The 24,980-nt window shown below is 43.6% G+C and overlaps 1 long non-coding RNA gene across 1 annotated transcript in view; it reads left to right on the plus strand.

The window, feature by feature from the left end:
- Nucleotides 1–24,980, plus strand: part of LOC140204081 (uncharacterized) — a 38,747-nt gene that overhangs the window by 2,979 nt on the left and 10,788 nt on the right. Inside the window, exon 2 of the long non-coding RNA XR_011887517.1 lies at nt 1,709–1,834. This is a non-coding gene — a long non-coding RNA (uncharacterized lncRNA). The remainder of the gene's footprint in view (nt 1–1,708; nt 1,835–24,980) is intronic.

The following is a 24,980-nucleotide window of genomic DNA, read 5'->3' on the forward strand; positions in this document are numbered from 1 at the left end:
AACCGTATGCAATACTCAAGGTGTGGGCTAACCAGAGTTCTATAAGGTTGCAACATAACCTCCTGACTTTTAAACTCAATGCCTTGACCAATAAAAGTAGGCATTCCATAAGCCTTCGTAACCACCCGAGCAACCTGTGTAGCCACTTTCAAGGAGTTATGAATTTGGACCCCCAAGGTATCCCTGCTCAGCAACACTGTTAAGGGTCTTGTCCTGAACAGTGGACTGTCTCCTTGCATACAGATAGAAGACATCCTTGAGCCTGGTAGTATGGAATTTCAGGATCTTGTATCTTCGTCCCAATGGGAGGGGGGAGTTGAAAGAATGTCCAGGGTGGGTGAACTCTTTGGCATTGTACGCTGTTTTACAGCAGCGGTGAGAAATGTAGACGGAGTTCATGAATGCAAGGTTGGTTTTCGAGATGTTCTTAACTGTGCCCACAACTCTCTGCATTTTATTGTGGTCACAGGCAGAGCAGTTGCCATATAAAGCCATGATGTACACAGATAGGATGCTTTATATGGCACATCAATAAAAATTGGTGAGGGTCAAAACCAACATGCAAAATTTCATTAGCTCCCTGAGGACCTTAAACATCTCAACCCTCTTAACTCCAATATCATTGATCCCACTAGGGGAAAGACTAGTCTGAATTGGGTGATGTGTAATGAACTGGGTTTCATTAGGGAGCTTAAGGTAAAGGGACTCCTAGGAAGCAGTGATCATAATTGTCTTCGCCCTCCAATTTGAGAGGAAAAAGCTAACGTCAGATGTATCAGTGTTACAGTGGAGAAAAGGGAATTATAAAGGCATGACAGACGTGCTGGCAAAGTTGATTGGAAGGGTCACTGGCAGGGATGACTGCAGAACAGCAATGGCTGGAGTTTCTGGGAGAAATTTTGAAGGCACAGGATGTATACATCCCATAGAAGAAAGACAGGATGACACAATCTTGGCTGACAAGGGAAGTCTAAAACAACATACGGACAAAATAGAGGGCATATAATAGAGAAAAAAATAATGGGAAGGTAGAAGTTTGGAAGGATTTAAAAAATAACAGAAAGCAACTAAAATAGCTATAGGAGGGAACACTTCACCTGTGAGTGAGGCAACACTTCACCTGTAAGTCTTTTGGCTCTTCCAGGTGAGGCGATACTTCACCTGTGAGTTTGTTGGGGTCATCTACTGTATATAGCACTCCTGGCATGGCCTTCTGTATATCAGTGAGAACGGATGTAGAATGAGAGACTGCTTTGCCAAGCACCTGCCAGAAAAAGCGGTATCTCCCAGTGGCCACCCATTTTAATTCTACTTCCCATTTCCATTCCGACATGTCAGTCCATAGACGCCTCTACTGCCACGATCAGGCCACACTCAGGTTGGAGGAGCAATGCCTTATATTCTGTCTGGGTAGCATCCAACCTGATGGCATGATCATCAATTTCTCCAACTTCCGGTAATGGCCCCCTTCTCCTTCACCATTCTCCATTCCAATTTCTCACTCTCATCTTATCTCCTTACCTGCCCATCAGTACTCTCTGATTCTCCTCCCCGTTCCCTTTCTTCCATGGCCTTCTGTCCTCTCCTATCAGGTTCCCCTTTATTTCTTTCACCCCCTCCCCCCTCCCGGTTTCACCTATCACCTACTACCTTGTATTTCTTTCTCCCCACACCTTCTTACTCTGACCTCTCATCTTTTTCCCTCCAGTTCTGATGAAGAGTCTTGGCCCGAAAACATCGACTATTTACTCTTTTCCAGACATGCTGCCTGGCCTGCCAAGTTCCTCCAGCATTTTGCGTGCGTTGGTAAGGAGGGAAAAGATGAAATATGAAGGTAAGCTAACCAATAATATCAAAGAGCATAGCAAAAGTTTTTTTGGATAAATTAAGAGTGAAAGAGAGGTGAAAGTAAATATTGGACCGCTGGAAAATGACACTGGAGAGGTAGTAATGCAGGACAAGGAAATGGCGGATGAATTAATATTTGCATCTATCTTCACTGTGGAAGACATTAGCAGTACGCTGGAAGTTTGAGAGTGTCAGGGGGTATACATGAGTGCAATTGCTATTAATGGGGAAAAATTGCTTGGGGAACTGAATGGTCTGAAGATAGATTAGTCAGGTGAATCAGGTGGTGTACACCCTAGAGGTCTGAAAGAGTTAGCTGAAGAGATTATGGAGGCATTCATAATTATCTTTCAAGAATCACGAGATTCTGGACTGGAATATTGCAAATGTCACTCCTCTCTTCAAGAAGGGAGAGAGGCAGAAGAAAGGGCATTATAGGCCAGTTAGTCTCACCTCAGAGGTCGAGAAGATGTGGAGTTGATTGTTAAGGATGAGTTCTGAGGGCACTTGGAGGCACATGATAAAATAGGCCGAAGATAGCCTAGTTTTCTTAAGGTAGACTCTGGCCTGACAAATCTGTTGGAATTCTTTGAGTAAATAACAAGCAGGATAAACAAAAAAGAATCAGTGGATATTGTGTAGTTGGATTTTCAGAAAGCCTTTAAGAAGGTGTTGCACATGAGGCTGCTTAACAAGACAAGAGACCATGTATTGCAGGAAAGATACTAGCATGGATAAAGCAGTGGCTGATTGACAGGAGGCAAAGAGTGGGAATAAAGGGAGTCTGTTCTGGTTGGCTGCCAGTAACAAGTGGTGTTCCACAGGGGTCGGTGCTGGGACTACTTCTTTTTACGTTACACGTCAATGATTTGTGTGACAAAATTGATGGCTTTGTGGCCAAGTTTGCAGACAATATGAAGATAAGTGGAGGGGCTGGTAGATTTGAGAAGGCAGGGAGGCTGCAGAAAGTCTTAGACAGTTTAGGAGAAAGGGAAAAGAAGTGGCAGATGGAATACAGGGTTGGGAAGTGTATAGTCATGCACTTCAGTATAAGGTGAAGATTATTGTCTAAGCAGGCAGAACATTCAAACATGCAATGTGCAAAGGGGCTTCAGAGTCCTTGAACAGGATTCCCTAAAGATTAACTTGCAGATTGACTCGGTGGCGAGGAAGGCAAATGCAATGTTAACATTCATTTTGAGAGGACTAGAATATAAAAGCAAGGATGTTATGCTGAAGCTTTATAAGGCACTGGTGAGGCCTCACTTGGAACATTGTGAGCAGTTTTGGGGTCCTTATCCATGAAAGATGTGCTGACATTTGAGAGAGTTCAGAGGAGATTATCGTTTGACGAGTGTTTTAGATTAGATTAGATTATGAGGACACTCAATCCTCGTTTATTGTCATTTAGAAATGCATGCATTAAAAAATGATACAATGTTCCTCCAGTATGATATCACAGAAACACAGGACAGACCAAGACTAAAACTGACAAGAACCACATAATTATAACATATAGTTACAACAGTGTAAAGCAATACCATAATTTGATAAAAGCAGACCATGGGCACGGTAAAAAAAAAGACTCAAAGTCCCGATAGCCCCATCATCTCACCCAGATGGTAGAAGGGAGAAACTCTCCCTGCCATGAACCACCAGCGCCGCAAACTTGCCGATGCAGCACCCTGGAAGCACCCGACCACAGCCGACTCTGAGTCCGTCCGAAAAACTCGAGCCTCCAACCAGCCCGCTGATACCGAGCACCATCCTCTGCCGAGCGCTTCGACCCCGCCCTGGCCGCCGAGCAACGAGCAAAGCGGAGGATTCGGGGCCTTCCCCTCCGGAGATGTCGGATCACACAGTAGCAGTGGCAGCGAAACAGGCATTTCAGAAGTTTCACCAGATGTTCCTCCGTGCTCTCATGTCTGCCTCCATCAAATCAGAATTGTGTACTGTGCCCTACTTGACAGATAACAGATATTCATCACCGGAGTGGCCGCGCGCGCTGCGTCGCGCCACCGTCTTCTCATCTTCATCTCTCCACAAAGTTTGATGGCTTTGTGCCTGTACTCGCTGGAATTTTGAAGAATGAAGGGGGACCTCATTGAAACCTGTTGAATGTTGAAAGGCCGAGAGAGAGTGGATGTGGAGAGGATATGTCCTATAGTGGGGAAGTCTAGGACCAGAGGGCACAGCCTCAGGATAGAGGCATGTTTATTTAGAATGGAAATGAGGAGGATTTTCTTTAGCCAGAGGGTGGTGCATCTGTGGAATTTGTTGCCATAGGCAACTGTGGAAGCCAGGTCATTGGGTGTATCTAAGGCAGAGGTTGATATGTTCTCGATTAGACAGTGTATGAAAGTTTACAGGGAGAAGGCAGGAGAATGGGGTTGAGAGGGAAAATGGATCAGCCGTGATGAAATGGTGGAGCATACTTGATGGGCCGAAAGGCTCAATTCTGCTCTTTTCTCTTATGATTTTATGGTCAGTAGGAGCTTGTGTATGTGCCCCTTCCTGAACTCAATGATCATTTTTTTTGTTTTGCTGACGGTGAGACCATGTTGTGACACCATGTTGCTCAAAGCTCTATCCCCTTCCTGTGCTCCAGTTCATTGTGATTTGGGATATAGCACGCTGCAGTGGTATCATCTGAAAATTTGTAGATGGAGCTAATGCAGGATTTGGTTGTAAAATGTGTAGAGAGGAGTTGGGAACTGAGGACACAGCCTTGCATGACATCAGTATTTTGGGTCATCATGATGGAAGTTTGCTGCCTATCCTTGCTGATTGCAGTCTGTTGTCAGGAAGTAGGGATCCATTTGCAAAGGAACACATAGACTACCAGATCTGTGAATTTGGAGATGAGTTCTCCTGAAATTTTAGTGTTGTAGGTGGAGCTGTAGTCAATAAACAATACTCTAACATACATCAAAGTTGCTGGTGAACGCAGCAAGCCAGACAGCATCTCTAGGAAGAGGTGCAGTTGACGTTTCAGGCCAAGACCCTTCGTCAGGACTAACTGAAGGAAGAGTTAGTAAGAGATTTGAAAGTGGGAGGGGGAGATCCAAAATGATAGGAGAAGACAGGAGGGGAAGGGATAGAGCCAAGAGCTGGACAGGTGATTGGCAAAAGGGGTACGAGAGGATCATGGGACAGGAGGTCCGGGAAGAAAGACGGGGGGGGGGGGACCCAGAGGATGGGCAAGAGGTATATTCAGAGGGACAGAGGGAGAAAAAGGAGAGTGAGAGAAAGAATGTGTGCATAAAAATAAGTAACAGATGGGGAACGAGGGGGCCGTGGATAGACATGTCAGAATGGGAATGGGATGTGGAATTAAAATGTGTGGCCACTGGGAGATCCTGCTTTCTCTGGCGGACAGTGGCCACACATTTTAATTCCACATCCCATTCCAATTCTGACATGTCTATCCACGGCCTCCTCTACTGTAAAGATGAAGCCACACTCAGGTTGGAGGAACAACACCTTATATTCCGTCTGGGTAGCCTCCAACCTGATGGCATGAACATCAACTTCTCTAACTTCTGCTAAGGCCCCACCTCCCCCTCGTACCCCATCTGTTACTTATTTTTATGCACACATTCTTTCTCTCACTCTCCTTTTTCTCCCTCTGTCCCTCTGAATATACCTCTTGCCCATCCTCTGGGTCCCCCCCCCCCATCTTTCTTCCCGGACCTCCTGTCCCATGATCCTCTCGTATCCCCTTTTGCTTATCACCTGTCCAGCTCTTGGCTCTATCCCTTCCCCTCCTGTCTTCTCCTATCATTTTGGATCTCCCCCTCCCCCTCCAACTTTCAAATCCCTTACTCACTCTTCCTTCAGTTAGTCCTGACGAAGGGTCTCGGCCTGAAACGTCGACTGCACCTCTTCCTACAGATGCTGCCTGGCCTGCTGCGTTCACCAGCAACTTTGATGTGTGTTGCTTGAATTTCCAGCATCTGCAGAATTCCTGTTGTTTGCGTTTAAATACTCTAACATAGCTGTCTTTACTGATCAGATGTTCCAGAGAACAGTGTAGGGCCACGGAGATAGCATTTTCCATCGACCTGTTTTAGTGATCAGCAAATTGCATTGGTTTGAGGTTGGGAGGCTGGGGTTAATGTGTGCCATGGTCAGCCTCTTGAAACAATTCATGATGGTGTATGTCGTAGCCACAGATTAGTAATCATTTAGGCACATTGATCTTCTTAGGCAAAAATGATAGTGGTCTTCAGGCAGCTGGGAACCTCACAGTGAAGCAGGGAGAGATTAAAAATGTCTGCAAATACCCTTACCAGCTGATCTGCACTGGATCTAAGGACAAGGCCCTGGCCAGATGCTTTCCAGGGGTTTACTCTCTGAAGCAACAGTGACCCTGGGTTGCAGACTGACAGGACAGGTGATAACATTCCAGTACCTTTCACACACAGAGTGCAGTAAGCTCATTGAGAGGGGATGCGATGTTGTCGGCAATGCTCTTATCAGCATGTAAACTCTGCCACAATTAACATCTAGTCTGGGAGTCAATTTTGGACTAGTATTGCATTCCTGATAGATTTGTAGGTCCTCCCTCATCCCAAGTTGTGCAATTTGATGACTGCTGTAGATTTTTCCTGGTGTGTACAGTAGGTGAGCGAGTTGATGAGATTGAGCGAAGATTAAACATGGACTCAGTGGGCTGAAAGGTCTGTTTAGTTCTAAGGGTATTACAAATAACAAAATACCCTTTAGTTGCTGATTGGTGTAATGTAGGAAACACGTATTCACAACAAGATCCCATAAATATTAACGTGATGGTTTAAAAATTTCTCTTCAATTATATTTTGTCATTAAGAGTGCTGTTTATCACCCATATGGTGTTTTTGCAGTTCCATTAAAAGCATGAAGATTAGTTTCACAATAAAGAGTTGTTGGATAACACCACACTGTGTGCTAGTCTCAGCATGCCCCTATGCTTTCATTATATTGCAAAACTTCACATCTACCATCTCTCAGACTAGCAGCTGTGACTTCAGCAGCCAGCTCTTAAGATGATATACAACGAGACAAATGGAACTCTTCCAGTTACTGGGTATTGATGCTACTTCAAATATGGATGGTTCAGTGTTGAGGGAATGGGAGGAGGATATGTTAGCTTGAAAACAATTGCTAGGGTGAACAAATATCCCACCAGGAGGTCAGGGGTACAATTTCCCAACCTGGGCACTGTGTTAGCTGACTCCATGTTAAATGCGTCTTGAGCAGAACAACACCTTTTGTTCCCCCTAAGTTGTGCAATCTTTTAGTGACACCAGATGCAAAGGAAATAACAGCTGATGTTCATGCTTGATTCTCCATACTTCTTTTTTGAATGATAGCACAGATATTCTGCATTTTCCTAGAGAGAGCTGATATATGTTCTACATTAACATTTGGACCCAAATTTAATACCTTCAACAATGTCCTGACAGCTCAGCAATAATTGAACTTGTATAAGACAAAAGTGTAATCACACTGATCCATAGTCAACATAACCTAATACAAACATTCCTTAATTCATACTTGTTATGAATAATGGGAGATGATGAATATGAACATTGCTCATCACCCAAAGCACCAAATGAAGTCATTGGTTAAAGCTCTCATTATCTCTTATAATAAAAGAATGAATTTAAATGATTCAGTCACATTAAACCGTTGGCTTGATTATACATAAATGGGTGATAACATGGAATGTAATCCCCAAAATAACAGTTAAAATTCCTGACATGCCGGATAACAAAATAGCAATTTCTTTGACTCACTCAAATGTACATAGTTGATTGAGATAGAATGTAATACATTTACTTAATGAAATGTATTATCAAGAAATGGGAGTGAATTTCATGTTTAAAATTATTTGTGGGTCTTGTCAATTGCTGTAAATTCTTAAAGTTTGTTTTTTCATCAAAGCAGTTTGATATAATCATAACTGTAATTTTCTCTAAGAGTCAATTATTATTTCTAAACATGCCCATTTTAATTTTGCAAATTCAAAATCAAGTGACTTGTCCTTGAATGGGCCTTGTGATACATTACATCTCCTAAGCCTTGTACCTCAGTTTCAGATTCAACAATGATACTGGTCAGCACATTGGCAGTGTCTCACAGTTCCAGTGACCTGGATTCAAACCAGATATCTGGTATTTCAGCATGGAGATGCGGAGTTTGTATGTTCTCAGTGAGTGTGTGTGGATTTACCCCAGGTGCCCTTGTTTCCCTTGCAATTTCATAGATGTGTAGGTTGGAAGATTAATTGACTGTTGTAATTTGTCCCTAGTGTATAACTGAGCAGTAGGATCCAGGAGGATTGTAGGTGGAGTGTGGGGAGAATAAATGGGATTAATATAGATAGTACAGGTGGGCTGAGAAGCCTACTCCTTCTGGATGACTCTATGATATATAGAAGTACCCTGAAACAAGAAAGGGTTTAGAACAGTGAATGATGTCTCATTAAAATATTTATATGCTGTCAAAGAGCAAAGCATCAGAAGACACAAACAGGATGGGAATCAGATCAAACCTGATTCCGCTATATCAGGGAAAAAGAGCAGGGAGAAAAGATAGCAAAGAACGCATCTAACATGATAGAATTAAGTGTTAGCAGAAGTGGGAGGGGAGGAGTGACAGAATGGAGGGAGAGGGAGAGGGGACAACAAAGAAAGAGAACCTGAGTTCTTTATTAACAATCGTAGTATTAGTAAGTGGTCTTCAAGAAGACCCCACAAATGCCATGGAAGTAGCTTGCCTTAGGGTGATTGAGAAATGGGACACTCCCTGCCCTCCAAGCTGGGCATATGACACAAGGGATGAACCTCTAACTTAGTTCAGTTCTGCAGTGGCAGCCGTGAGTGGGGTTAAACTTCTGGGGTAAGCTGAGCCAAGACATTGGGTCCCTCAGTGGGAACCTGTAGTGTGACTTCAGATGGCAATGCAATTACACAAATTCATACAGAGCCAACGCGACCAATTAAAACCAAAGTTCATAAAGGTTTGTTCCCCTGCTCGCAAGGTAATCCTAACAGCTGATATAAGAGTGGTGATTGGGAAAATCAGGTTGGAGCTGGATCCCAAGAGAAGGTGTTCGTGGAGTGCCTATTAGATGATTTTAGAGCAGCTTTTGGTTGTGCCCACTGGGTAAACACAATTCTGGATTGGGTGTTGAGTAATGATCCAGATTTGATGAGACAGCTTCAAAAAAAAAGTAAAAATTATTATCAGAATACATACATGTAATCGCATATAGCTTTAAGATTCTTTTTCCTGCGGGCATACTTAGCAAATCTATAGAACAATAACTGTAAACAGGATCAATGAACAACAAGCTGTGCAAATACAGATATAAGTAAATAGCAAAAAAAAAACAAGCATGAAATAACAAGATAAAAGAGTTCTTAAATAAGTGTAGTTATCCCCTTTTGTTCAAGAGCCTGATGGTTGAGGGGTAGTAACTGTTCTTGAATCTGATAGTGCAAGTCCTGAGGCTCCTCTACCTTCTACCTGGTGGCAGCAGTGAGAAAAGAGCATCTCCTGGGTGGTGAGGATCTTTCATGACAGATGCTGCTTTTTTACAGCAACGTTCATGAAAATGTGTTAAATGGCTGGGAGGGTTTCACCTGTGATGTACAAGGCCAAAACCACTACCGTTTGTAGGACTTTCTACTCAAAGGCATTGGTGTTCCCATACCAGGCTGTCAGGCAGCCAGCACAATTTCCACCACAGATTGATAGGAGTTTGTCAAGGTTTTTGATGGCCTGTTAAATCTCCACAGATTCCTGAGGAAGTAGATGTGTTGTCGTGACTTTCCTCACAATAATTTTTTAATGATGGATCCAGGACAAGCCCTCTGATATAGTGACACCCAGGTATTTATAGTTACTGACCCTCTCCCCCTCTGGTCATCTGATGATTACTGGTGCATGGACCTCTGGTTTCCCTCTCTTGAAGTTTACAATCAGTCCCTTGGTTTTATTGACATTGAGTGAGAGGTTGTTGGTATTCCACCACTCAGCCAAGTTTTCAATCTCCCTCCTATCTGCTGATTCATCACCACCTTTGATACAGCCCACAACAGTGGTGTCATCAGCAAACTTGTACATGGTGTTGGAGCTGTACTTAGCCACACAGTCAGAGATGTAAACCGAGTAGAGTAGAGGGATAAGTACACATCCCTATGGTGCTCTAGTGCTGATGGAGATTGCACAGGAGATGTTTTCCTTAATCCAAACTAACTGGAGTCTACAAGTGAGGAAATCCAGGATCCAATTTGCACAAGGGGGTATTGAGGCCCATGTCTTGGAGTTCACTGATTAGTTTGGAAGGGATGATAGTGTTAAATGCTGAGCTGTAATTGATAAAAGAGCATCCTGATGTATGCATCTTTGCGGTGCAGATGTTCCAATGTTGTGTTCCAATGTGATGGCAGCTAGTGCAGAACTGTTACTTGGGTAGGTGAATAGGAGTGGATCCAAGTCTCCACTCAGACAGGTGCTGATATGCTTCAACAACAGACTCAAAACACTTCATCACTGTGGGGCACTGGTGAGACCTCATTTGGAATACTGTGTGCAGTTTTGGGCCCCCTATCTTAGAAGGGATGTACTGATGTTGGAGAGAGTTCAGAGAAGATTTACGAAGATGATTCCTGGAATGCAGGGGCTAACATATGAGGAGCGTTTGTCGGCTCTTGGACTGTATTCATTAGAGTATAGAAGAATGAGAGGGGATCTCATAGAAACATTTCAAATGTTGAAAGAGTTGAACAGAGCATATGTGGAAAGGCTGTTTCCCATAGTGGATGAGTCCAGGACAAGAGGCCACAATCTTAGAATTAGAGGGTACCCATTTAAAACAGAGATGAGGAGAAATTTTTTTAGCCAGGGGGTCGTGGATTTGTGGAATTCGTTGCCACATACAGCTGTGGAGGCCCCATCATTGAGGGTGTTTAAGGAAGTGATTGATAGGTATCTACTTAGTCAGGGTATCAAGGGATATGGGGAAAAAGCCGGAAACTGGAACTAGATGGGAGGATAGTTTAGCTCATGGTGCAGCTGCGGAGCAGACTCGATGGGTCGAATAGCCTACTTCTGCTCCTTTGTCTTGTGATCTTGTGATCACTGTGGATGTAAGTGCCACTGGGCAAGTCATTTAAACAGGTTACCATGCTCTTCTTGGGCAATTTAAGCTTGCTTGAAGCAGGTGGGTCCACACACTGCTGGAATGAGAGGTTGAAGATATCAGTGAATACACCAGCCAGCTGGTCAGTACAGGTCTTTCATACTCAGCCAGGTGCTCCGTCCAGACCGGATTCTTTCTTTTAGTTCACTCTCTTAAAGGCAGCCTGCACGTCACCTTCAGATACCGAGACCAAAAATCATTGGGAGACATGGGGGTGCACGATGGTTCCTCGCTGTTCCAGTAATCAAACCAAACATGGGAGGCATTGACAAACAAGAGAAAATCTGCAGATGCTGGAAATCCAAGAGACACACACAAAATGCTGGAGGAACTCAGCAGGCCAGGCAGCATCTATGGAAAAGAGTACAAGCGCTATTTCAAGCCGAGACCCTGTCCTGGTGAAGGGTCTTGGCCCAAAATGTTGACTGCACTCTTTTCCATAGATGCTGCCCGGCTTACTGAGTTCCTCCAGCATTTTGTGATAGAAGGCATTGAGCTCATCTGGAAGTGAAGCCCTGTTCTTTTTTTCCACGAGAGAGGAGCTGGCCAAAGTTGATTGGAAGAGTACACTAACAGAAATGATGAAGAGTAGCAATGGCTGGACTTTCTGGCAGTAATCTGGAAGATGCAGGATCAGTTCATCCCAAAGAAAAGGAGGCATTCTAAAAGGAGAATGAGGCAACTGTGGCTGATAAGTGAAGTCAAAGACAGCATAAAAACAAACAGAGGCAAACAATATAACCAAAATTAGTAGAAGCTGGAGCACTAGGGAGTTCTTAAAATCATCAATAGAAGATTGCTATAAAAAGTAATAAAGGAGAGAAAAGAATAAATATAAAGATAAGCTAGCTAATAATCTAAAAGAGGACACCAAACATTTTTTTCAGATATATAAAGAGTAAAATTGAGGCAAGAGTGGACATTGGACAGCTGGAAATTGGAGAGGTATTAGTAGGAGGACAAAGAAATGGCGGGCAAACCGAATAAGTATTTTGTGTCTGTGGAAGACACTAACAGTATGCCAGAAATTCAAGAGTGCCAGGGGGCAGGTGTGAGTGTAGTCACTGTTACTAAGGAGAAGGTGCTTGAGAAACTGTAAGGTCTCAAGGTAGATGGGTCATCTGGACCAGATGGTCTACACCCCAGGGTTCTGAAAGAGTAGCTGAGGAGATTGTGGAGACACTGGTAGTGATCTTTCAAGAATCACTAGATTCTGGAATAGTTCCAAAATACTGGAAAATTGCAAATGTCTCTCCACTCTAAAAAGAAGGGAGACAGAAGAGGAGATTATAGGCCAGTTAGCCTGACTTCAGTAGTTGTCAATATTATAGAGTCCATTACTAACAATGAAGATTCTGAGTTTTTGGAGGCATATGGTAAAATAGACCAAAGTCAACTTTATTTCCTTAAGGGGCATACTCGCATGACAAATCTTTGAGGAAGTAACTGGCAGGATAGACAAAGTAGAGTCGGTAGATATTGTTTACTTGCAATATTACACAGGCCTTCTGTGTGCTTCTGTTCTCTGTACAATCCTGAGTAGTTCCTCCCAACTTTGGGCTATTGTGGGCCAGAGATTCCCAGGAGTCAGTGGTCTGTGTGACTTCTTCATTGGGACTTTGTTACCACATTGTTAAATCTCTATCCCTGTCTTGTGTTGAGTGTTCGAGCAATGTGCCCAGCACAATGTATCTATGGGAGAGTAACTCAGGTCCCAGTGTTGGGTGTCATTTGCTTGGGAGAGGGCCCTAATATTGGTTTAGGTGGCCCAATTTCTTGGGAGGACTTTGCAGAGTAGCTTTGATGGTATCTAACCTACCTTCCTAATGCAGGTAGTCCAGGGCTCAGAAGCATTGAGAGAACAAAGTTCACTGCTGGGTTTGATTTTCAATCACCCCTTTGCTCAAGCCATGGTCATCTTAATCACCGATGCCTGCCTTTCCAAGGTACAGAAAGTGGTCCATGTTTTCCAGGGTTCTCTGGGAATGCTTATTATTTCAGGGCAATGTGATACAGTGGGGGATGGCTGGTAGAGGACCTTGGTCTTCTGCATGCTGAGAGTGTCCCATCTCTACTATACTTGCGTGAACAAATCAATGCCTTGCAGCTTGGCTATTGTCTATACATTGCAACTTAACCATTGAGACAAGTGGTCTTGGTTCTGGATGGCATTCACTGTAAGTTCGACAGTATCCCACTAATACTGAGGAACAGCTTCACTCACACAGGAAGCTTGTGGGGGAGACGTGCAAGTTTGAGGAAGAGTGTTGAGGCAAAGGTAGACACCAGTCTTTGCTGCAATTAGTTCTGCTGCAGACTAGTGGGTTAGCATGCCATCATGGAGTTGAATATCTGTGGGCAGCTGTGTTTGAGAAGTGTGTTGACGGAGTGAAGGCTTTAGTGAGGTTAAAGAAGCTCATGTGTAGTGATCGGTAGTACTCCCTGTATTTCTCTTGGAGTTGTTACATGGTGAAGATCACTACTGCTTCTGGATAGACAGATCACAGTAGTCCAAGGAGCAGCAGCTCTTGTGTCACTGAGAGGTGAGGGGGACCCTGGGAATGATTCTCCCTGTGTCAGACAGCAGGGCGATCTCTCTGTAGTTACTAATGTTGGACCCGTCTCCTTTCTTGAAGGTGATCCAGTTGTAGTATGTTTGAGCTCCTGAGAAATATCTTCCTCTTTTCAGATCGAAAATTGCGACACCAAATTTTATAGTTTCATCAGGAAACCATTTGCTCCTAATAACTTGTTATTGTTGAATTGGGGTGTGTTCTCCTTGATGTGGTCAGTGGCAACAATAAATGTGCTTAATTAGGTTGCTTGAGCCTTCAGGAGCTTTTGGAACTTTGTCATTCCCTGAGGAATAGTGGCTTCCAGCTCAGAAACACATTGCATTTGTGGGTACTGAAACTGTTCGAACCGAAGTCGTTACCATCAAACCAGCCCTAGTACCGTAATTCTTGGAAGAAAGGCCAAAGAAGACTGCACAGGTGCCAGATATGGAGTTCAGGGCAACCCAGGAGTGGTGGCCACTGCAACTCTTAAAGGCTAGGGTTCGCCAGAGGAGAGTAGTGTTTGAAAGTTCAATATTGATCTTCTTTGGACAGTGCTTCTGTTGATGCTGGTGTTTTGGGAGTGAGGTAACTGGAGATGATAGAGCAGATAGGCTGTCTCTCCAGCAGTCATATGTTCCTGTCACGGTGTGCATCAGGCAAACACCTTTTCAGTCTCACTCAGATGATGAATAATCTCACTGTTCCAGTGCAAGGACAAGGACGTCACTGCCTTGTGCTTATCCCTCTGATGAAACATGAAGCTCACCTGATGAGGCTGTTCTCCAAGAGAAGGTCAGAGTTAGTCTTTCTGCTGCCTCCTCATCACCCACACCATACCAGAGGATGTGCTGCCTTCCATCCCCAGCACTGAAGTCAGCACAGCAAATTAGATTGCTTCCTACCAGAATGCAGACCAGAGTATTTTTGAAGTCCATTCCCTCCATGCACATGCACGACTGTGCATGGACATACACAAAACACACACACACACACACACACAAAACCACTCACATACACTCACATACAGACACACACACACACACAACCACTCACATACACACACACACACACACACACACACACTCTCTCTCTCTCAGACTCACACATACACTCCCATCAGTGCCTGCCTAATAAAGAGCCTCAGCCTATTTTGCACTTGAATTCATTTTGAGAGAGGGAGAAGAATAAATTCAAGATTGGTATTTTAAACTTAAATAGGAGCATTTATGAGGGTAACTAGAGCTGGCTAAAATGAATTGACAGATCAGGCTAGGAGATCGGTGATGCAGCATAAAAGCAAAAGAAAGAGTGTTCAATATAACAAAAAATAGTGTGAAGCTAGAAGAATGGGAAGCTTTTAGAAACCAACAAAAGGCAACTAAAAAAAAAACAATAAGGAGAGAAAAGATGAAATGTTAAGGTAACCCTAATCCTTACATAAAACCAATTTTTTTCAGATATACAGTATAAACAGCAATAGAAAGGCAAGTGTGGGCATTGGACTGCTGGAAAATAACACTGGAAAGGTAATAATAGAGAACAAAGAAATGGCAGACACAATGAATAAGTATTTTATGTCAGTTCACTTGGAAGACTCCAGCAGTATGCCAAAAATTCTGGAGTGTCGGGGTCAGAGGAGAACGTAGTCATGATTACCAAGGAGGAGTTGCTTGCGAAGCTGAAATGTCAGAAGGTAGATAAGTCACATGGACCAGATGGACTACATCAAATGGTTCTGAAAGAGGTAGCTGAAGAGATTGTGAAGAGTAGTAATCTTTCAAGATTCACTTCATTCTGGAATGTTTCCAGTGGACCTGAAAGTTGTAAATGTCACTGCACTCTGTAAGAAGGAAGGAAAGCAAAGTATAAATGGCAGAGGTTTATGAGGTCTTTCAGAACACACAGAATTTATAGATTTAAACATGAAGGAAAATTCCAAGAGCTGGACCCACCATTGGTGGTTTACTAATAAAAAAAGCTGAAAGAAGAAATCAAATGCATATATTTGCAGAAAGAAAGTTGAGAAGTTAGAAGGTTGGACAGCATATAAAATAGCAAAAATGGCAAAAGGATTAATAGGGAAAACCTAGAGGGCCAGAGAAAAAAAACTAACTAGAAATACGAAAATGAGTATGCATTTCTGTAGATGCTTATAAAGGAATAGAGTCAACAAGGTGAACGTTGGTCTGAAAGAAAATGAGTCAGGAGAATTAATAATGGAAAGGCAAGGGATGACAGATGAATTAAACAAGTGTTTTGCATCAGTTTTCACTGCAGAGGATATGAGTAACATGCCAGATATAAATGTACATGAATCAGGAGCAATGGACCCAGGAAAATTGCAATTACAAGTGAAATTGTACTTATCCCGGCACTTATCCTTGTAAGCGGAGCAAGTGCTACACATGCCCTTACACTTCCTCCCTTACCACCATTCAGGGCCCCAGACAGTCCTTCCAGGTGAGGTGACACTTCACCTCTGAGTCGGCTGGGGTGATATACTGCGTCCGGTACTCCCGATGTGGCCTTATATATATTGGCGAGACCCGACGCAGGCTGGGAGACTGTTTCACTGAATACCTATGCTCTGTCCGCCAGAGAAAGCAGGATCTCCCAGTGGCCACATATTTTAATTCCATGTTCTATTCCCATTCTGATATGTCTATCCACGGCCTCCTCTACTGTAAAGATGAAACCACACTCACCTTATAGTCCATCTGGGTAGCCTCCAACCTGATGGCATGAACATTGACTTCTCTAACTTCCGTTAATGCACCACCTCCCCTTTGTACCCAATCCATTATTTATTTATTTACTTATTTATTTTCGCTCTCTCCTTTTTCTCCTTCTGTCCCTCTCACTATACCCCTTGCCCATCCTCTGGGTTTTCCCCTCCCCCTTTCTTTCTCCCTAGGCCTCCTGTCCCATGAGCCTCTCATATCTCTTTTGCCAATCAACTTTCCAGCTCTCAGCTCCATCCCTCCCCCTCCTGTCTTCTCCTATCATTTCAGATCTCCCCCTCCCCCTTCCACTTTCAAATCTCTTTCTTTCTCTTCTTTCAGTTAGTCCTGACGAAGGGTCTCGGCCCGAAATGTCGACTGTACCTCTTCCTAGAGATGCTGCCTGGCCTTCTAAGTTCACCAGCAATTTTTATGTGTGTTGCTTGAATTTCCAGCTTCTGCAGATTTCCACGTTTGTGAAATTGTACTGAGCAAGTCGTTGGGACTGCGGGATAAATTCAGATGGATTTCACCCTTGAGGTACCTAGTGAAAGAGTTGATAGATTGGTTTTAACTTTCTAAATTCTCCCAGTTCTGGGAAAGTTCCATTAGATTGCAAAACAGTGGATGTTACTACTTTATTTGAAAAGGAAGAGAGATGGAAAATGGAAAACTAAGGGCCAAATGGGTAAATATGTACTCGATGGCCCCTTTATTAGGTTCATTCTATACCTTATTAGTGGCTGCTGAGTGTACTGCATGTTACAGGGAAAATATTTAAAACTACTTTTATGGATATTATCCTAGGGCACTAGAAAATTCAAAGTAACAGGCAGAATCAATGCTTTGTGAAAGTTTAATCAGTGAGGGTGGGGATTTGGGTTTGACACTTGTTTCATTGTAAACCAGTTGCATGTAAATTTCCACAGGGAAGGGTATAGGTCAATGATAATTTCCGGGATACTCACTGCAGTTGCTTTGTTAGTTTTATGAGTGATGGGGTCGTGTGAAAGGGAATTGCGATCGACCAGTTTACTGGGGTTCTTTGAAGAAGTAACGTGCATGAGTAAATAGGAACTGGTAGATGGACAGTTCTTAGATTTTCAGAAGGGGTTAGCTAAGATGCCACGTAAAAATGTGAAAAATAAAAATAAAATCTATTGGCATTGATGGAGATTCACAGGAAACAATGACTGGGTCTTTCTCTAGAGGGAAAAAAGTAGTGAGTGGGATGCTGCGTGATGGCTGCTGGGGCTTCAACGTGTTTAATGTTGCCACATAACCCACTCCTGCTCCCTTATCGGAGCCCTCACAGGCATGTGGGCAGGAGTGGGTGAGGCTGCTTAATTAGACTTGGACTTTGAAATCCTCCAGCTGTCATTCACCCAAGGAATGTCCATGAACCAGATAATAACTGTGTTAAACTTAGTACATTCCTCCTGTACAATATTGCACTTTAGTCCTAAATACAGTCATTGTACAGATAAGGAGGGAAATTAATCTCACTCAGAAATGTCTCAAATATTCTAAGGTTAAGCATAAACCATTGTAAATGAAACTTTGTGCTCTGTTGTTTCAATCTCTGTGTCTAACAATGCCAGTTAATGTTCACTTCCTCTTAACTAACAGTGCAGGACCTCTACGGCATCACTTTGTAGGAGAATATGAGGTACCTTGAGGAGTGAGTGACGTGGACTATAACTTGGTTATGTTGAGAGACCAAGGCGAGGATGGTCATGACCCAAGTACTGGAATATCCGAGACACGTTACGAGACTGAAACGAAGACAGTGTACTAAACTAGATGTCAGACGATAATCCAAGTAGAGTTGACGATTGAAAACCAAACCTCAGTTCAGATGCTCTTTATATATTAAGATCTTGGCGCCAAAACATGGCCGCCAATTAGCGGGGGTGGGGGAGGGCCTGAATTTTTAAAGGTGCCACGCCAGCTATCCATATTCTAGAGAGCTAGGGTGTCTAAAACTTGGAGGCTGGCGCGGTCGGGTGCTTGTCATGTCATATGACTTCTGACACAGAGTTTGTACTTTCTGGTGTCTCTCCCTTTAGAAATTTGCAAGCAATTAATTTACAATGAAGTGAGTGGCAGACCCACAGTCTCATTGGTAATACTTACACGATGCCTTGTGGACCCTGAATGTCTATTTACAAGGGTCCAAATTCCTCTGTGCAAAACTATCAGCTTGCTTCATTTTTCTGCAGTTGGGCACAGGTCTACCCTGAACTCACCCTAGGATTGGTGGAGATAAGGGAGACGGAATGGACAGGGTTTATAGGTGTTTCCTTTACTTAGGGGACTAGTTATAGGATTCAAAATGAAAGTAACCAAGAAGATCAAGAATTCTGGGGACTTGAAAAATTGTACAAGTGTGATCTGAAAGTAATGAAAAGTACCGGATGAGAGGATGGTGCACGTTATTATTTGCTGCTTCAAAAAATGTCCCCCTTAACTCCCCTCTGAACCTTGTACTGTACTCCTTACTGTAAATTTATGTCATCTAGCTTTTACCTGAGAAAGGTTTGCAACAGTGTGGTAAAAGAGCGGAACAAATTGGGTGCAAATCCTGGAAACTCAGTAGGTCAGGCAGCAGTGGTGAGAGAGAAACAAGAATTAACATTTCATACTGGGGACCCTTCATCAAGAGAGGGTTGGTACTGGCCTCCAGGTTAAATGGCTTTGATGGTACCATTGTGTGTAGACCGGAACAAGCTGGGGCATGTGATAACATAGATGTGTTGGTGAAATGGACTGAAGGATGGTAATTGGAGTTTAATCCAGACAAATTTTAGGTTGTGGCGACCCATTTTCTAGCACACATAAACCGGCGCGCGCCGGCAGAGAGGCCGGCCCCAAAAAGGGCGCCAGGCCATCTTCACCAGCAGGGGGAAAATCCTGCACGCGGAAAGGGTCTGGGATTATGTATTCCCCACAGCAGTCCCGCCCAGGGAGAGCGGGAATGGGAAGGCTTTAAAGCAGGCCGTGAAGTTTGAATAAATCTCTTTTATCACACCGACTACGTGTGGTTATTTTAGCACTGTGTGTAGCACACCGCTACAATTGGTGACCCCGATGGCCCAAACGATATTTGGACCAGAGATTACCGACGCCACACCTGTTCACGCAGTTTCGTTAACACTGCCAAGCTTCTGGACGCTGCGACCCCAATTATGGTTCGAACAAGCAGAAGCACAATTCCACATTCGGCAGATAACTTCGGAGTCTACTCGCTACCACTATGTGCTGAGCTCCCTCGACCAGGAGACAGCTGCACCAGTTGAGGAGTTTATACAGTCGCCCCCAGATGATGGCAAATACACAGCATTCAAAGCCCTGCTCATAAGGACTTTCAGACTCTCACGGCGCGAACGAGCTGCCTGCTTGCTGCACCTGAATGGTTTGGGAGACAGGCCGCCGTCGGCATTAATGAACAAAATGCTGGCCCTGGCTGAAGGACACAAACCCTGCCTCATGTTTGAGCAGGCGTTCCTGGAGCAACTGCCCAAGGTCATAGTTTTGTGGTGTAGCTGTGATCCTAAAAGGTTGGCCATAGCTGACGACAAGGTGATGTATTTTGGAAGCTCTAAAGAGGCTAAATTGTACACCATGGAGTATGGAGCACCATAAATTAAAGAGGATAAGTCGTACACCATTAGGGGCTTAAGGAATAAGGAATAAAGAAGGAATTTTAAGCAAATCCATAAATTTTTGAATGTTTTCACAAAGGTAGATTATGTGGTTAGAAAGACAGAGATAGCAGTCAGAGCATTGAATACAGGAGTAAGGAAGTCCTACTCCAACTTTATAATACCTTGGTCAGACCTCAGCTGGAGTACTGAGTGCAGTTCTGAACACAAAGTTAGAAGAAGGATGCGATGTTGCAGGAGAGGGCGCAGATGACATTCATCAGGAGGTTGCCTGGGATCAAGCAGTTCAGTTATGAGGAAAGGCTGGAAAAGGAACTGTAGGTCTGCTCTCCCTGAAAAGGTGAAGGTTAAGATGGGACATATATAGGAAAAGTATGAGGGGCATAGATAGGGTAGACTGCATTGAAGTGTTCCTTGATTGAAATAAACAGAGACCATAGATTTAGGGTAAAGCTGAAGAGATTTAGTGTAGATGGGGGTGTGGGTGGCTTTCTTCACCTGGAATTTACTGCCAGGAAAAAGTGGCTGAAGTCGGGAAACTGACAGCATATAACAAGTGTCTTCAATTGCTTCAGCATGGATGACTCAGAAGCATATGAGATAAGATTAGTATGGGTAGATTCCTCTTGGTCAACGTGGATGAGCTGTTAACGTGCTCTATGATTTAATGGTTTTGTGCAGGGAGGCAGCGGGATTCACCTGCAGGGACAGGGAGGTGAGGCCCCAACTCTCAAGCTCAGGCTTGCAAAGGAAGGGAATGTGACTGGTGTGAGGTGGGAACAAGGTGATGAGAATGTGGATGCATGGGCCCATGACCTGCCTCTGCACATGCAGCAATGGAAACAAACTCTCCAAAGCTCCTCCTGTGTCCTGATGCAGGGTTTCAACTTGATATATCTACAATTTCTTTCCCTGCCACACAGATTTTGGCCTCAGATTACAAGTGTGTTCCTTTAAAACAGAAATAAGGAAATATCTCTCTATCCAGAGGGTGGTGAGGCTGTGGAATTTATTGCCACAGATGGCCGTGGAGGCCGAGTTTTGGGGTATATTGAAAGCAGAGGTTGACAGTAAGGGTGAAAAAGATTATGGGGAGAAGGCAGGAGAATGGAGTTGAAAGGGATAACAAATCAGCCATGATCAAATGGCAGAGCAGGCTCATTGGGCTAGATGTCCTAATTCTGCTCCTGTGCCTTATGGCCTATGGTCTTAGGGTCTGTTCAGTCTGTTGAGTTCCTCCTGCGGATTGATTAGAGAATCTGTGACCTTGAGCCTCCTCCTGTGTCATGCCCTCTCTACGTATCTGTGAATTTATCACCTTGGGACTTTGTGGTTTATCCACCTTGTTAATAATCAACTTGAACTGCATGTACGACTTTGACTGGAGGTGTGTTGATAATGAGGCATGGCCCATCAAGACATTAATAACCAGCCAACCTTTGCTTCAGTTGTCAATGACAACTGATGTGTGGTCCAACTTCCTTCTCAGCACTCTCATCAATACCACTCACCCCACCTCGTTCAGTAAGAGAACAGAGAAACACCCTGATGACTCACCCTCTTCTGCACTCAATAACATTTGCATATTACTATCTCTAAACTGGCTGCTTTAAGTGCTCCATCATGGGGATATACGGTAGTCAGCAAAGGAGAAGGATAATTTCTACTGTACCTAACAACAAAATAGACTAATGGTTAATGTAAGGAATGTAGCAGGTAATTGTTACACAACCAACTCCCACAAGCACTAGAGACACACAGGGCTGCCGATGCTGGATTCTGGAGTGAAAACAAACTGCTGAAGGAATTCAGTGAGTCAAACAGCATCTGTGTAGGCAAAGGGATTGTTGATGTTTCAGGACTATTCCTTAACTATTCCTTTCTCTTCACAGAAGCTGTCTGACCTTCTGAGTTCCTCCAGCAGTTTGTAATTTGCTGCAGGAGAAACGGGTTTCAATTCACAAGACGTGCTGGGGAAAGAGGGATTCAGACAAACTTCACTTGAATCAGACTGGGAACGGTGTCCCCGCCAGTCGGATAACTGGGACCAATGTAAGCTGAAGAGGGGAGAAGGTTGAAGTGAGGGGAAACTTAGAAAGTAAAAAGACAAGGTGACTCTACAGTCTAGAGTGAAGGCTGATGATAAACAGACCCCATCAGGAATACAGTACTAGAACCTATTGATGTTGAGAAAGAGGGTGCGCTGGAATTTTTGAAAAACATTAGGGTAGGTAGGTCCCTGGGGCCAGGCAGGTTACTATGGGAAACGAGGGAAGAGATAGATAGGCCTTTGGCAACAATCTTTGCGTCTTCACTGACCATAAGAGCAGTACTGGAAGTTTGGAGGGTGGCAAATATTATTCTGTTCAAGAAAGGGAATGGGGATAAACCTGGAATTATAGAATAGTGAGTCTTACTTCAGTGGTGGGAAAAGTACTGGAAAAGATTCTTAGGGACAGGATTTATGAGCATTTGGAGAAGCATAGTCTGATTAGGGGCAGTCAGCATGGCTTTGTGAGGGGCAGGTCATGCTTCACAAGCTGGATTAAATTCTTTGAGGATGTTGCGAAGCGCATTGATGAAGGCACCACAATGGATGTAGTGTATATGTACAGTATTTTAATAAGGTGTTTGATAAAGTTCCCCATGGTAGACTCATTCAGAAAGTCAGGAGGTATGGGATCCAGTGAAACTTGGTTGTGTGGAATCATAATTGCCTCACCTACAAAAGACCTACAGAGGGTGGTTGTTGATGGAACATATACTGCCTGGACGTTAGTGACCAGTGGTATTACACAGAGATCTGTTCTGGGGCCTCTGCTCTTTGTGATTTTTATAAATGACTTGGATGAGAAAGTGGAAGGGTGGGTTAATAAGTTTGCAGATGACATGAATGTTGGCAGAGTTGTGGAGAGTGCGGGAAGATGCCATAGCCTCCCCCACCTTTTTATTCTGATGTCTTTCCCCTTCCTTCTCAGTCCTGAAGAAAGGTCTCAGCCCAAAACGTAGAATATTTATTAATTTCCAAAAATACTGCCTGGCCTGCTGAGTTCCTCCTGCATTTTGTGTGTGTTGTTTTGGATTTCCAGCATCTGCAGACTTTCTCATGTTTATGGTATGTTGGACTTCATTAGTTGGCGGACTGAAATCAAGAGCTGCGAGGTAATGTTGCAGCTCTATAAAGCTCTGGTTGGACCACTCTCGGAATCTTGTGTTCCATTCTGCTTACCTCGTTATAGAAAGGATGTAGAAGCTTTAGAGAAGCTGCAGAGGAGATTTATCAGATGATGGCTCAATTAGAAAGTATTTCTTATGAGGATAAGTTGAGCAAGCTAAGGCTTTTCTCTTTGGAGAGAAGGATGGTGAGGGGCCACTTGATAGAAGTGTACAAGACAATCAAGTGGATGGCCAGAGACAATTGAAAGAAATAGGCAAAATAAAGTGGGAGGTGAGATGGCCCTGAAAATATGGAATGGGATAAAGACAGTGAAAAGAAAGGGTGTGAACTCAGAAAGTTAAGAGAGAATCAGTCTGGGCGAAGCAAAGCAACAGGAGAACGTAGGTGGGATTTGAGTAAAGGCACAGGTAGGGGTGATGTAGGGGATAGTATAAACCAGGAGACAAGAAGTGTATATAAAAAGGATCGTTCAATAATTCTGGGGAATTTTAATCTACATATGAAAGGTGGAGGAACATCAATGTACAGATGAATCTTGGGATGTAAGTCTAAATCTTCTGAAAGTAGCTACCCAAGTAGGTAGGATGGTAAAGAAATATATGGTGTAGCAACCTTCATTGGTCAATGTGTTGAATATAAAAGTTGGAAAGTTATGTTGCAGCTGTGCAAAACTTTGGTTGGGTTGATGTGGAGTACTGTGTGCAGTTCTGGTCACTTTATTAAAGAAAGGATGCAGAGGTTTTGGAAAGGTTGCAGAAGAGATTTATCATGATATTGACCCGGGTTGGAGTATTAGCTATAAGGGGAGTTTGGACAGCTTGGGTTGTCTTTTTTTCCTGAGTATCTGAGGCTTAGGGATGACCTGATAGAAATATAGTACCAATGGTAAATTTATGACAGGCTCGGATAGGTTAAATGCTTAGAGACTTTTTTGCAGGGGTAGGAATGTTAATTACTAGATGACATAGCTTTAAGGCAAGAGGGGAAAAAGTTAAAGGAGATTTGCAAGATAGTTTTTGTATACAGAGAGTGACAGGTGCCTGGAACAGGATGTGGTAGAAGCAAATACAATGGCACTCCTTTCAAGCTGTTTAGATAGACATATAAACAGTCATGAAATCGAGGGATAAGCATCGTGCAGACAGGTAGGATTAATTTTTAATTAACACCATGGTCAGCACAGACACAGTGAATCAATAGGCCTGTTCCTGTGCTGTAATACACTTCGTATATGGAGCAAGCAAACCAAATTAGTGGTAACAATGTAAAAAATTAAGTTATGGAATATATAAGAGATAGAAACATAGAAAATAGGTGCAGGAGTAGGCCATTCGGCCCTTCAAGCCTGCACCGCCATTCAGTATGATCATGGCTGATCATCCAACTCAGAACCCTGTACCTGCCTTCCCTCCATACCCCCTGATCCCTTTAGCCACAAGGGCCATATCAAACTCCCTCTTAAATATAGCCAATGAACTGGCCTCAACTGTTTCCTGTGGCAGAGAATTCCACAGATTCACCGCACTCTGTGTGAAGAAGTTTTTCCTCATCTTGGTCCTAAAAGGCTTCCCCTTTATCAAACTGTGACCCCTTGTTCTAGACTTCCCTAACATCGGGAACAATCTTCCTGCATCTAGCCTGTCCAATTCCTTTAGAATTTTATACATTTCAATCAGATCCCCCCTCAATCTTCTAAATTCCAGACAGTACAAGCCTAGTCGATCCATTCTTTCATCATATGAAAACTGCACACAATACTCCAGGTGTGGTCTCACCAAGGCCTTGTACAACTGCAGTAGTACCTCCCTGCTCCTGTAC

This window comes from Mobula birostris, chromosome 10 (genome assembly GCF_030028105.1).
Source record: "Mobula birostris isolate sMobBir1 chromosome 10, sMobBir1.hap1, whole genome shotgun sequence".
NCBI lineage: Eukaryota > Metazoa > Chordata > Chondrichthyes > Myliobatiformes > Myliobatidae > Mobula > Mobula birostris.